Below are 15,975 nucleotides of genomic sequence, written 5' to 3' on the forward strand. Positions count from 1 at the left end.
GGGCGGCGCGCGCTCGCTGAGTGCTGAGGGGGGCTCGGCCGTGAGGGGAGAAGCGACGGGACGGGAACGGGACGGGAGCGGGAACGGAGCGAACGCCAGGTAACAAAGCCCTGCCGGAGCAGCCGCCTCGGTTTACGGTTTCATCGCCGGGTGCGGTTTCCATGTGAAAGCGCTGCAATCGGCTATGTCGGATTGCTCAGAGTGCGTTTTCACACCAGAAAGCATTTGTCCTCCGCGTTTCTGCAGGAGTTAGTAAAACCCTGGGAGGTGGCACTGGTCTGGTAAAACTTAAGTGCTGTAGAAAAATCATTAAGGAAAAAAAGGCCACTTAGAGGCCAAAAGACAAAGAGAATCGGTTGGAGCACTTGATTCCAGAGAGAGAGTTTGGAGAAAGCTCATTGCTTATCGAGAAAGAAACACAGGTTTTATGGTGTAAAAGAACAATTTTCAACATTAGGGAGTCAAAACACAACTCGCATACAAGTAGTTTCCCAAGTATTTGAGGTCTGTTGGCAATGATCCTGTTTTTCTTTAAAAAGTCAATAAAAGCCACCCCCTGGTTTATTTTGGCTGTACCCTTCTTATTTCCACGGACAAAGAGTGTAGGGACACAAACTGCTGGAGCCTGTGACGAAGTTGTCATTTACACTGTACCCGCAGGCAGGGCTCTGCTGTCCTGCTACGAACACACACCATCAATAACATGTTTGCCACTTCCTTTTCTTGTCAGTCCTGACATATTTTTCTTTTTTCCATAATCTTTACCAAGTGGTTTGTTTTCTTTACCCAAGGGCCTTTGGTACTTTGTGGAATCTAGAGAGAGAATCCATTACAGTTCAGCTAGTGGCTATGATCAATAAACCATGTGCTAGTTGATTTTATTCTGCCTATCCATTTTTAAAGTAATTCAAATGTTGATATTTTATTATAATATAATTCAGGTGTTTGTCATATCCTTCTTCCTCCTTAATGGCAAATTAACAGCCAGTCTGGAACAAAAAAGCCACGCTTGCAGAGTAAAGAAGAAATATGCTTTGTTGAAACAGCAGGACACAAAAATCTGTGAGAGTATTTCCAGTAGGGCTTTTATTGCAATTTTCCCATCATCTCTCTAGCTCTGGTGCTGGTAGCTGTAGTCTTGTAAAAACAGGAGAAAGGTGATAATCCTTTGGATTTACTTAGCTACACTTCAGAGTGCACCAAATCCAGCTTCCTAATCCAGTTCCCCCAAGATGAGTTAGATGAGGCAAAAGCTAAAGATGAACAAGATAATAATTGGAACAGAAAAAGAAGCAAGGATGCAGCATAGTTTGATAGAGAAACTACATGGAATCTGATACAGTGCACATTTAGCAATGAGCAGAAAGTCACGGTACAAGCAGTGTTGATCTCTGAATCGTCCTCCCAACCCACACAGGGAGATGTCAGTCCAGCTAAGCCGTGACTGACACGTCTGGACTGGCTGAAAGCAGCGGTGGCAGTCATGACTTACATGGCCTGGCATCTCCCTGCTTCCCTGGGCTGGTGGCAAAGCTCCTGCACAGCCCACAGCCTAGGGACAGTGATGTCACAATGTCACAGCCCCCAGCCTCGGGCCTAGGGGAAGTGATGTCACAATGTCACACCTGCACAGCCCACAGCCTCCAGGGCAGTGATGTCACAATGTCACACCTGCACAGCCCACAGCCTAGGGACAGTGATGTCACAATGTCACACTTGCACTGACCTTCAGCGCTGCACGGCTCCTCGAGCTGGAGTGCAGCAAATGCTGCCGTGCCTCTCACGCTCTCTGGAGTCCTGAGTGAGTTTGAACTCTGATTCAGTACAAACTCAAAGTAGCACAAACCTGGCACTGTTGGTGCTGCTGTGTCTGCTTTTCTACAGCCATGAACACAACATCAGGGTTCTCTCTTTGGTTTACCTCAAGAGACCTGCTGCAGTCTTGGTTTAGTTGTTAGGAACTGACCAGGTTACACCAAATTGGGGATTAAAGTTTACACAATGAATAAAAAACAACCAGCAATCCAGTGCAGAATGTAGAAATTACTCTCCTTTTCAGAGATGACAAGATGGACAAGGGGGAGAAAGAAGTGTCTGTCATTCAGCAAGGACAGCAAAGGATCCTGAAAGCTGAACAGTGTTTCCATTGTTTTAACACAAGCTCTGCTTCTCTACTGAAAGATCCAAATGACAAGGACACTGAGGGTTTCTTTCTCTTCGCTGTTTGTTTCCCTAGTAACAAATACACAAGCTGCACTGTTAGATACCATCCTTTCATCCTTTTCTCTTTTTTTTTTTTTGAAGATAAAGACATGTCAAGGATGTAGTCAGTGGTAGCAGGTTAAGGTTGCTTGTATGAATGAACCTCCAATACAGCACAACGCACTTGAGGTCACTGCATGTAGTCAGTGGCTGAGACAGTGAAATAACTTAAAAAGCATGGAAGATATGATGGAAGTAGTGATGCATCTCAGTGTTTGCATCATTACTTCCTTTGCTTCTTTAGGATATGTTAAGTCTTAAAGTTTGGAGACTTTAACCAAATTTAAAAATCAATTGGTTTTAGAATTTCAAACACTAGATTCTCTGTGTTAGCTGAAAGAAAACCACTGAAAGAATGAAAGACTTTTTTAAAAAAAGTAATTTAACTACTTTCCTATATGTTTGCTATAAATGCAAGCTTAGTAATGAAAAACAAAAAAATCTGATCTTGTGTTCTCAGTTACTCAGGTTTGTAATGTTGTGTTCTCCAAAGTTCTCCAAGGAAAAGAAAAATGCATCTTTTTTCTTGGGACATGGCAGCAACTGGTCTAAGTAGTGTAATGTAGAAATAACTGACAAAATTAATATCAAAATTCTTATTGTATAATATGAAAATACAACATTATGCATGAATTGTAAACCAGCTTGTTGCTAGGACATAAGTTACACTGGTATTTGTCACAGTGTATTTTAGTTACTTGTCTGGAACTGCCTGTGTAGGGAGGTATTTTAGGTGAACAAATACATTCCTTTCATTTGGGATGCTTTCTGAAATCAGTACAACTATTTAATTGTACCACCTATGCCAACACAAAATCTGCTTGTCCCAAAAAGAGAAGCTGCATCTCCAGTGGATCAGGGAATCCAAAGCGATGTGATCAGCTGTCCTGAAACACTTTGGTGTCTCAAGCTTTCATCAAGTGGAGAACAGGGAAAGGAATTTGTTTGGGGGCTATGAATCAAACAAATCTGTATCATGATTTTTATGTGATGTAGACATCTGCTTATATACATATAAATGGATGTGATGTGTAAAAAAGTCAGAATCACCCAGAGCTCCAGATTTAGGAGAATATATGTTCCCTCTATCAGAGGGCTGAAATACACACCACTGGAGGGCAATTTGTCATCTGCAAAATCTGCATTGCTCTGTTAATGCCCACCGTCACTGTGGAAGGTCTACTTTATCTCTTGTGTGACTTTTGAAATAGCAAAACCAGATGTTAATTAAACTTTTCTGATATTCAGACTGACAGATGTACAAGTGTCCTACCTGGAGTAGAGAGGTTCATCAGGGAATTAGCCAGCCACGTGCCCTTCAAGCATCAGCATGCTTTAGTAGCTAGGTTAAATTTTATGATCTTTTCCCCCTGAATTTGTTTTTTAAATTACTTAATATCAACTTTCAATATAATATCTAGACCTTTCTCTACATGATAACAGTAAGTTGAGTTTTGTTTTATACTTCTTTTAGTCTTTAAACAAAAATATAAGGCCCACAAAAGAATCATCATGCTATGAGCACAGTAATGAAAATGGTGATCATAAGAACAAGTGACAACTGTATTTTTTGTTGGAGAGATGAAGTTTTGTCTGTCCTCAAAAGCAGAGGCAACTTCAGGGACTGTGACCAGGCTGTGTAAGTGGGGAAACCGGGTTGTGTCTCCATTTCTATGGCTCTGCTTGTTGGCTTTGTGGAAGTTGGTCAAGAGACTCAAGAGCAGAACAGACAATTGCAGGGTGTAAATACCTGTGTGTGTCTCTAAAACTTACAACACTTCTAATGGGAGAATTTGTAACTGTTCCATTTGTGTTTATATCTGGCACAATCAATTACAACATGTGGAACAGCAGGATTCACAGACCCTGTCTGTTAGTTCTGTAACCTCCCCTCATCTCTGAAAAAGCAGAAGTTCTTTTAAGCTATCTCAGGCTCCTTTGCAAGGGATGATGTCTAGATCATCTCCAGAGACTGAAAGGACAGAACTGTTCTAACCCCTCCCTGACAGAGGCTGTGTGATTCTGAATGCAGAGAGGCCTGCAGGCTGTGCCTCCAGCATTAAACATTGTGACTGTAGACAAGGAGCAGACTGCATTTAACCAGGAGACTGGAAACAGCCTCATCAGTTGTGCAGCTGTTCACTCCTGGTAAGTAAATTACACAGTACAGTGGAATATTTAGCATGCAAACAGGAGTGACAACACGGTAAACCAGCACAACAACACATAGAAACTAATTGCACTTGATGAGTACCATAGCATTTAAATACAAAATCAGATGCTAGCTGGGATTGTCTGTATTTAGCAGAAGAGAAAGCAGATGTGTTTTTGTGAGGGAAAAGGAAAAGGTAGTAGAATAAAGAGAACTATGTAAGCTTTTTGATGTATACATCCATGTTAAAAACTCCACCCTAATGTAGGGTTGTCATATATTCCATGCAGCTCTCAGCTCCCTGGCTGACTGTTGGCCAGCTGTTGCTTATCTGGGAAGTTAAATTTGTGTTTTGTGAGCCATAGAAAAGCAGAGATTAAATTTCTGTTGGTATGTGTTTTGTAGAAACACATTCTGCATATGCTTGCCTATATATGCAAAACAGTTGGCTAGAGGCAGGGATTCAAGCTTTTTCTGTGCTGGGATTGTTCGGTTTCCTTTTTTTCCCTTTCTTCTAAGAGATGTGTTTCTCATCTTAAAATCCAGACTTATATTTCCATCTTCATTTTCTATCCTGCCCAGCTTAGGGCATCCAGCACAAGCATATTCTGTCATTTCACAGATAAATAGAGCCAGAGGATTATTGTAATCATGTGCTACAACTCACCGTGGGACAGAAGCCATGTGACTGCTGATATTACTTGTCATTTAAACCAGAACATCCCTTAGGAAAACATGCCTTAGAACATCCTGTCTTCACAAATTGTTAATTCCTTGTTCCAGTCATTAATTACTCTCATTGACATATATATCTTATTTCTCCCTTGAATGTATTTAATTTCACCTTTCAGCTGCTGTTTCCTCTGTCTCTGTAAGACGGAGGAGACTGTAGGACTCACTATAGGCATGAGAGCATCCTTTAAAGTAACAGCATTTGATAAAACACATTTTTCAATTTCTAAGTTGTTTCTATATCTCTTAGATCCTTTTCTAAGGTATCAAATGATTTCTTGAGCTGTGGATTCCAGCAGTGGATTCAAGCATGGGACTGTCCTTTTCCTGTTCAGACAGATGATCATATCTATCTGTGCAATTAATTGCCAGTTCAACTGATTCTTTATTGGGATCCCCAAAGGCATTTCAGAATTGCTGTTCCCACTTCAAAACCAGGAATATCTTATTGTAAGGGGCAAGCAAACCCAAAGTTAGTTAAATGATGGCAAAATTCTTTTCAACTTGTGTTTTCTAATGAATCAGACTAGACATACAATACAAATTAAAAGCTTGGCCACATTCAGAAGGCATCTGCTATCAGGAATGACCAGCAGGTCACCTGGAGTGTTTCACGGAAGGTGAATTTAATTTCGTGTCAGAGGTGAATTACAGATTTCCATAGCAAAGCAATACTCTGGGAAAAATTAAATTTGAACCAGTTTTGATTAGGATTGACTTCCTGTGGTAGCCAGCCTATTGTTTACAGGCAAAATGCAACAGGGCATCAAATTATTCTCTGGATTTATATGAAGACAGATACTAAAGAGCTGATTCTTTTTTCAATGTTGAGATAAATATACAAAGTAAAGAGTAATGTTGGCCATGAGAAGGACAAAAACAAAAGCTTTTATTGTAATTAATATGTCTAGCGTAACTTTGAAACTGAATGAGAAGGAGACTGAAGAACAGCAATAACAAGAAAAAACAGATGTTCTGTGACTATCAGAGCACAGGGTTATACACTGTAACTTGACATGACACATATTCTTTTTAGTAACTTATCGAAAAAGTGTCTACAAAGATTGCTGGAAGGAGAACATACAAAGCAACCCCTGTCTTCCTGCTCTTCACACTCGGGTTTTTAAATTCACTGTGGCAATTGCTAGAGCTGCCTCTGCTGATTTATTATCTGTATTGATACACCAGATTCTGTAAGATTAACTCAAAGGCCTTATTTACCACCCTGTTATTTTTCCCTCCTCTTAATCTTCCCTTCTTTTTTCCCCTTAGGTCATTTAATTCCATAAACCCCTGGAGAATGCAACAGAGTCTAAAGACTGGTTTTATTTAGACTCAAGAAAAAGCATCACTGATTTTTATGTTTTATGATGAGATTACCTGTACATTTCATTTGTAGGTTGGAACAAGCTCTGTGATTTCTGTACCATAAATAGATATTTCTGATTTTTGTTTTCTCCAATGGATTTTTATTTTCTCCAAGGCTATCTCAGTAACTGAGAAGTGAACAATCCTATTAAAACTGCTGAAGGATTTAGAGAAAAAACAGCCTAACACTTTGTCCCACTGGGAAAGTGTGCCTGGTACTGTAGTGGCTCCATCTTGTGGCTGAACCTGCACTGATTCTTTATAATAACAGGCTGACCCTTCTTGCCATCATTCTTGTATAAATCTTAATAAATAAGTGTGAACTTCCTTTATAACTTCTAGGACCAATGGCTGAAATTTTTCTGGTAATAGAGAAATAGGGAGACAGGTTGAAGACAAGATTGGCCCAAGCAAGCATTGCCCAGTTCTCTGTGTGGGAATGTCAGTCACAGTATTTGGTTACATTCTCTGCTTACTGTCAAAGGAGCCTCAGCCAGGCAGGGGGAGAACAAGTGAATACCAGCCTCACTTTTTGATTCCAACCTGCACTAATGTTGCTGTTCATTATTAACTTGCTGTGGCCAGTAAAGCAATTCACCATTTACCTTCAAGAGTGGCCTCGAGTTTCTACCAAAACATAAACACAGATCAGTGTAGTTTATTTTGGCAGCATTCTTTTTTTCTAAAACAAATATTTTTTCAAATGGTTGTCATTAAACAAAATGTTAGCATTTGAATGGAAGAAAAAAGCAAATATCTTTCAATTAACCTTTTCCTGCCATCCCTGAACTGTGTTCAGTAAATGCCTCGATTTGACTGCTCAACCACCCAAACCATGAGCTGAGCATAGGAAAGGACAAAACTCACAGCAGAAATTACAGAAGGCTGCCAACACCCTGGCTCACTGACCACATGGTTCAGCCAGTGCCTGCTTCATGTCCCAGTTATGTAAGTTCATGTTTTGGTGTATAGGACAACTAGGTGTTTTCTTCAGACTGCAGAAAAGTAAATAGTTCACTTTTAGCACCTTCAGTGTTGGCAGCAAGAAGGCAGCGAGCTGCCAGGGCATGCTGGATGTTCTGTTCTGCATCAGCTTGTGTGTTACAGGACAGAGCTTCTAACAGGCACACTAGAAATGGCATTCATCTCTAAAGATATTGCCACAGCTGCAAGATTGCAGAGCTCAAGAGAATACAAATCACAATTGCAGAGCCTGGTAGATGGTTGGTTACTGGGTATGAGGCAGGATAAGACTGGCTGCACCCATATTTTGGCAGTGTTAAAAGGAAAGACACATCCCCTGATCCACACAATGTGAGAACAAAGAAAGTGCCTGTTTCCAAGGAGTCACAAGCCCCAGCAAAATATGCATGGCAAGAAAAATCTCTCTTGCTATGTTATACAGAGCATCCACCATATCCAAGCTTGAGTGACAAAGCAGCTTTACCTTGTAACGTTGTCACTGCAGGCCCCCAGCCGGGTAATAATTAGCATTGAGTCCATGATTCTCAGAAGGCTGATCCATCTCTTTATTACACTATACTTACTAAGAAACCCATCCCCCTTACAGTCACAATGCAGGTGGACCCAATTGGTCCTTCAATCTAAACACCATCACCATTGGCCAATTAGGAAACCCTTTGGTAAACAAATCTCCATAACACATTCCACATGTTCACAACAACAGGTGCAGCAAGTGAAGATAAGAATTGTTTATCATTCTTTTCTCTGAGCTTCTCACAGCCTTTCCCAGGACAATGCCTGGGAAAGTTGTGCATTGCTCTCTGTGGCCAGAGAGCTGCTGGCACATAATGTCGCTGCCAATCTGGAAAACATTCTATATCTGAAATTCCATTTTGTACCCCCTGTAGACATGTTCAGAAATCTGAAAATAAGTACAGATTTGCAAGACTGCCACAGTGAGTTAATAGTGTCAAAGTCTCACTCTCTGCTGCACATCATACCCGTTGCATAAAACAAATCCACTCAGAGCTGCACTACAGTTTTATGTGAAGGATTCCTTGCCAGATTTTGTACCAAGAAAAAAAAATCTTTGCATTAAGTGTGTCACTTGGTCAGGATGGCCTTTGCACACAGGACAGACCTGCTGTGCTCTGCTGTGCCACACAGCTGCTGAATGCTCTCTCTGTTCTGCTCTGGCACTCACATGTCTGGCAGGATGTTTGCTGAGCCTGGCACAGGCACTGCTGAGCTTGTGGCCCAGGGAGGCAGCGCAGGAGAGGAACGGGGTGGCCAGGCTGCACGATCAGTGTTTGAAATGACTGAACAAGGGTGGGAGGAAGCCATAAAAGGCTCTCTTATATCTGCTTGAGACAGCAGCATCCAGCACTGCACATAAAAGTTACCAGGCATGTGTCATAGAATGTAACAACAATTACTTAAAATAAAGGCAGAGGTAATGCTGCTGCTTCATGTCCTGCAGTGTGCCAGGTTAGAAGGTTGTTGTCTGGTCACAGAGGGGTGAAATGCAAATATTGCAATGCCATCTCAGCTGGTATCTAAGCTCTAGAGAGGCCAGTGCTCAGGTGGATCTTACCCACACCAACTGGGGGTTACATCTTCAACATCCTTCTCTGCATCCATCTATTCCAGAAAAGTAGCGCTGATGTTGGCGTGCCATGCAAAGGAGCTGTCACAGGTGCCTTTGTCCTGTGCTCTTCTGAAACCCACTTTGCATCCTAGGTTTTGTTTTTGTATTTCCCTGGTATTCTTGAGAAGACCCTGCTCTGCCAGAGATATCCACATTTCAGTGCCTTTCTGGGGTATCTCAAACTTTTAGGTTCTTCAAAAATGTCACCCGAGACCTCTGGATAGCTCGGGGGGGACAGGACACAACCAAACCTGCTGCTCTGGCAGGAACACACAAGCACAAGTCAACATAACTCACATTTGATCAGGAAATTGATACTTGCTCTTGTGTGAGCTAAAGAATGATAGAGCAGAGCAGACAGCACTAACTGTGTGAGCAGGGTGCAAAGCAGGGCATGGAAACTGACAGAAAAGCTATTGGAACCAGCAAAATCCCCTGAGCATCAGTATCCAGAAACTTCCTGTAAGACACTTTGCTGCTGCTGCTGCAAACAAGATTCTGCAACCCCTTGGATATTGTTACAAGAGAGAAATGTGTCATCTTAGCACCCACAGGCTGGTGAAGCTAGTTTTTATGTTACAAGCTGTAATACTGTTCTCAGTCCTCTATCTTGAATTGTTCTTTTGATACTTCTGCCAGTATGTATGGAATGGGTGGATGGGAACAGAGATGAGAAGAACAGATTGTACAAAGTTTGACAATCATAACTAGCATAATCATAAGCATTAATATTCATATTAAGTTCCCAATGCCTCACCTTGCTTCTGTGCTTCATTCCCTAGCACAGTGGTGTGCTTTTTTTGTAGGTGGTTGGAATTGCTTGGACCCACACCAGAAATGGGGAGAAAAGGGAAGAATGATCAAATCAGTCCCACACAAAAAAAATTGTCTTTAATTTCTCGTTCCTACTGCCTTGACCAGTCATACTGTACACCCACTGTGAGACTCAGACTGCTTTAAAATAATACAACTAAACAACCAAACCCAAAACCCCAAACCTACCACATAAAAATAGAAATTATTCATTTACAGTTTCAGAGATATGTTTGTGTTGTACCCTGTCATAGGTTAGCCTTTGACAAACTGAAGCTCTAAATCTAGAAGACTTATATGATATTTTTCTAGACAGTCTGGGTATATTATACATTCTGCTGTTGAATGATGGCAGTTGACTGCCGTCAGCAGGGTTTTTATGTGAATAACGCAGTTCATGGCAGCTTTCCCCCAGCAGATGGCACGAGCACAGCCGTGACCATCCCGGCAGCTCTGCAGGACCGGGCTGGGCAGGAGCGCTTTGCAGCACAGAGCTCTGAGCTACGGCTACGCGTTCTCATTTCCTTCACAGCTTTTAACGGAGGCAAGGTTTCTACTAAGAGGCTGAATAAAAAGTGTAATTACGTCATTTCTAGGGCCGGTTTTGTCTCTGTTATTTTTGCTTTCTGGAGACTAGATCACCATTGCTGAAAAATTTGACCCACAGACAAAATGAATAGCAAACATTACACGAAATGGGGTTTGATTTGTCGAAAGTATGTATAAAATCCAGTATCTGAAACGTGCAAGGTGGTACAAGATTGAAAGCCCGGCCTGGGAGCAGGAACAGCACAAACTGTGGTGGTGCCAGGAAGGGCAGCCTGTGCAGCAGGGAGGGGCTCAGCCTTTGCATCTGCTCTGTACAAACGGGGATCATCCTTCTTTGCTGATGTCTTCCAGTCAAAACAGAAAAAAGGATGTGAGGGGTATCCCCCTTTATACCCTACACCCAGCGTGACTGAAGTAGGGGTGGAAGTGATTAAAGGATAAATTTCATGCCAAATCTGTCTTGATCACTGTATTTCTTAAAAACAGCAAAATTTAGCTGCATAAGGTATTAGCAAGTATGAACTAAAGCTCCACTTCTCCCCTCCCTTGAGCAGGTCCTCTTCAGCCCCATGCAGCCCAGAGGTGTCCAGGTCACCACATCTGCACTGTCACTGGGCGTTGGGCTGGGTGACCTCCAGGGGTTCCTTCCAACAGGATTTTTGTATGGCTGCCTTCAGGAGCTTGGCTACCCTTGACAACAGCTACATCTAATGGCACCGAGTGACAGAAAGTTCTTGAGGTGGACTGCCTATTATCCAGGAAGGCCAGGCATTCATCTGACCTCAGCACAGCCTTTAAAGTGTAAGAGGACTAAAGAGAAGAGTAAAACAACAAGAAAATAAATTATTGCACAAGACAACAAATGAAAACAAAATCATTGCAAGAAGATACCAGGCAGGACACCTCTGGCAGCGCCCATTACTTCCTGAGGGAGTACTGGGTACTGGGTGAATCCAGTTTTGGGGCTGGTTTAAGAAAGTCAACATGGCGTTGGAAAATCCACCCAGCAGCATTGTAGCAGCTGCTGATTAGCAAGCCCTGGAAGGTGGCAGCCCATGGTGTAGTCTCCAGCAGGGTATAGGAATTGTGCTCATAGGAAGACCTGTTTCCCTCAAGCTTGTCAGAAATTTGTTAGCTCTTCACTGCCTGAGTAGGTGCAAAGGGTTTACAGATGTATTTATTATCCCTAAACAGGCCATACAGAGACTTTTTAATTTTTACTAGTTTACCTGAAGATTATTTTATTCCAGGGCATGAAAGGCTTCACGCCCCCTGCTCCAAAATCTAACACAGTTAGCAAGCAGGAGTAAGACAGATCACTGAAAGGCAATCACACTTCTTTTCACAGTGAAAATTACCAAATATTCCAATGATTCATACATTCGAGTAAAACCAAAATATACACATGCAAAATTTCAGTAATTGAACACAAACATGTCATCATGAATCCATTCTCAGTGCCACTGAATGCCAAGACAATTCCTGAATATCCTGAAATGAGCACCTTAAGAGCTGAAATAGACTCACCTGCTTAATTAATTGCTACCTTTGTTTGATGAGGAATGTGGCAATTTGCAGATAGCAATATTTATACAAGAAATGCCACGAGCTTCATTGTTGCTGCCCACCTCTCTACCCACCAAACCCACCTGGATTATAATCATCACCTTCAGACAACCCCTGTTGCACACACAAATTTCATTCATTCAAGTGCATTGATTTGGAGATATTTTTGCTTCCTAGTCCCTTTTCCCTCCCCAAGATTTAATTCAGTTGCTATTACAGACATGGCATTTTATTCTGAGAAGGACTGTATTTGTATTTATTCTTCAAGCTAAGTGTTTTCTTTAATATGCTTGTTGTAAATAAACTCTATTACCCCTTGTGGTAAAAGGCCACAAGTTCCTGCTTTGAGAAACTGTTAAGTGAAATTGTTTCCAGATAAATGTTTCCATGTGGTATTTGCCTCTTAATTCACTTAAATACCTTTGAAAGACGCAGGCTCCCAAGGACCTTATGTAACAGTTGCAGGGAAGAAAACAGTGAAGAATTACAGAAGCAGTAAAAGTTGGGAAGCAGAAATATTGTCATCTCCAAAAAGTGAATTTTTCCCTGCATACACAAAAGACAGCTGACTGGAGCCGCAGATAGTTGGGAATTGCAAGCTGCTTCTCTCTTCAGCACTGCAGAAAATCCAGCCATTTGAATATTTCCTAAAAGTTTTTCATATTCACCCCCCAAAGAAAATACATGAAACCCCTTAAACTTTACCTGCTGCTGCACTGCCTGATGACATGCCTTCCACAGCACATGGACACCTGCATTCCGAGGGCAAATTGTTCTGAAGGGCTTCACACACACCTGGCCTTCATTCCACCTCCTCGGGACCGATTTCCACACCTGCAGAGAGCGCAGCAGAGCAGCACATCTGCATTTTGAACTAAAGAGCAGCGCTTGGTGTTCTCCACACAGATCAGACCTCTTCCACTCTGACGCCCTTCTCTCCTTGGATGGGAAACAGCAACAGGCTCCAAGGACACAACGCCCTAGCAACAGCTTCCTCATCAGCTTCCCACTGTAAATAATCCTGTGCTCTCTACTTGTTATACAAATGGTTAGAGGTATTTACATAAAATGGTATTATTGCTCCACTGACAATCAGTCTGACAGCAGGGTTGATTTGCTGTCAGCTGGCAAATAATGTGGCAATGTTCCTGCCTAGGAATAATTGCTGCCAATGCTAGCGTTGCCTGGAACTTGTTAATAGGACCAGATTGCTGTGGAGGCTGGTCAGCAAAAGGTTCTTCATACAAAGCACAGGCACAGCCTTTCTAATCCCCAAGTGATCCTCCAGGCAAGTGCAGTGAGGGCTGACAGCTAAGGCAGTGTCACACGTGTACAGAGCAGCACCACAAATAACTTGACTGTGTGTTCACAGTAATTTTATTTACAAGTTACCATGACACCTGTAGTACTACAGTTTGTATAACACCATTAGCAGTAAAGTCACATCTAAGAAGGAGGCAGCAGAGAAAAATGTGCACAAGAGAATGCAGAAAGGCTACTTAGCTATAACTGAAACTAAGTATTTTTCTACAGACTTAGAAGGTACAAAGGAATATATGTTGAGAAGAACAAGCTCTTCAGCCCTCTTATTTCTACAGTATGAAATTTTTTGTACAGTGACAATTTAGTATAATGAGTACTACACTAGCAGTCAAATGCAAGTGATAGGGAGAAAACTTTCTTAGTATCTTGCCCTTTTAAGCATCCAGAAATTAAACCCAAAGCTTCCCTCTGGACAGTTATCCAGGGCTGGTTCACTTGCAGAGCCAGTAGTGCAGAATTGCTACTGGGGGGCAGGAGGGAACAGAACTTATGACTAGAGAGTTCCCAAGCATTGCATATTGCCTGTGAGGTCTTATCTGGTCTTAAGTAGTTGGTGAGCAAAGCCAGTTGCAGCATTCCACAAGTCTTTTTACAGTGCTGTCTCTAAAGCTGAGTACAGTTACGCAGAATCCCAGAATCAAGCAGAGAAAAAAAGCCTTTCTGCTCTCTTATCATCATTGGCTCTAATGATGCTGGTGTTGAGCCTGGGCCTTTCTCAAGAAGAACAATGTGGAGGAGCAAATCTGGAGAAACACTCTAGACTTAGATGTATTCTGATGACAAGACTCAGAAGAAAATAAGCTTAATGCAGCATCAGGTGCAACCCTTTTCTGCTCCAAAGTACAGCAACAGCTTCCAGAAAGCAAACAAGTGTTATCCAGGACCTGGTTCTCCCCCAGACATCTTCAGTAGCCTGGAGTGACTGTCAGTGTACACAATCCATGCTAGGGGCTGCAAAGACAATGAAAATACAAGCTGCACAGTAATAATTATTTCCACTAGTAACTACACACAGGATATATTGCTTTTGGTACAATGCCATTTATTGTCACAAGAAGAAAACCAGTGATTAAGTTGAGTACATGAATTATGCAGACCTTTGCCATGCTGGAACAACAGCATATTTTACTTAGAGAAATGTCACCAAGTCAGCTGTAAAAACAGCTTAACACAGTTCCTCCAAAATACCAAGCATATCCTCAAATCCAAATTTATATTACATTTAGCTACAACAGAATGATTAAGAAATGGTTTTGTTTTCAATCCCCACTTTTGTCTGGAGTGCTGTGCTTATACTGCATGGAGGCAAACAGAATCAAAACACAGAGCTACAGTGACAGCCACAACACCCACTGAAATATTTCTGAGTGGGAAAACTGGCCTGCAAGTTTGTGTCCCCTCCACACCTGTGCAAACCTACTCAGAAAGCCTGCAAAGGTATGTGTGTGTACAAAAATTAACAAAAAGTTTTTTAAAACACAGAATGCATTAGAAAGTCTAAAGTTTGAACTCTTGAGTCTGTGGTGCCTCAACTCTAAGTTAGAATATATGTGAGTTTTAACACTTCCAGGAACAAAGAAAGGATTTTTAGCCCAAATTTCCTTTTCAGTACTAGCTATCAAAATTAAAGGTGACCTAGGAGAAAAAAGCTCTACTAAAAAACCTTCCAGCTCTCTTGCAGTATCAGTTCAGTGAGTCTCAAGCCAAAATTCTCAATATTCAGCATTTTTGCATTTGCAGTTTTAAGGCAGAAAAAGATGTTCACAGCAAGCCATTTAGTCTTGGATGTTACAAAAAAATCACAAACAACAAACCAACAAAAACAAATAAACAAACTACCCTCCTAAAAGGTGCATCCCAAGTCTTTTAGTAATAGGAAATAAAAAAAAAATCTATGGCATTCTCTTACAGCTTTGGGATTTTTGTTGGTTTTTTCTTTTTTTCCTAAAAAAGCCTGACTTTTCAGACATAGATCACACATCACAGAGAGATTAACATCTTCCATGATTTCCAAGTTGTGTGTTCAAGGTCAGAATGAAACTCGTAAGGTGGAATAAGAGATCCCTGCACCGCTGGCTGCTGCAGGGCTGGCCCAGGACTGGAGCTGCCCTGCCCCACCTCGGGTTTCTCCCCAGAGCCAGGGCTCCAGGCCAGCTGCTGTACCCAGGCTCAGCCCTCTGAAGCACAACTGTGTCCTCAGCTCAGCTGTACAGAGGCAAAAAATGAAAGAAGCAAATAAAAGCAGAGCTGTGAGACTGCAGGAATCTACAAGCGTGCAAGGTAAGGAAAAGCAAGAACAAAGGAGTGAAGTCATCAAGCCAGAGCACACAAGGGACTTTGGAGAAAGATCCCAGCATGGAAAGTGTAAACCCCTGAGGAAGAGCAGTGTCACTGAAGAGGAACTCAGATCAAAGGTCAGCCCAGTGCAAGCAGCAAGGCAAGGAGAGAGAGGAGCAGTGCTGCAGGCAGCAGCTGAGTGCACACGAACTCACAGACTGGCAAGAGACATGAAAGTATTTTTATTACTGTCTTTTTAGGTGAGAAACACTTCAAACCCAAGACCCTGGCAAGGCATTTCCTGCTCTTTTCAGGGAAATCA

This window comes from Geospiza fortis, unplaced genomic scaffold (assembly GCF_000277835.1).
Source record: "Geospiza fortis unplaced genomic scaffold, GeoFor_1.0 scaffold408, whole genome shotgun sequence".
Lineage (NCBI taxonomy): Eukaryota > Metazoa > Chordata > Aves > Passeriformes > Thraupidae > Geospiza > Geospiza fortis.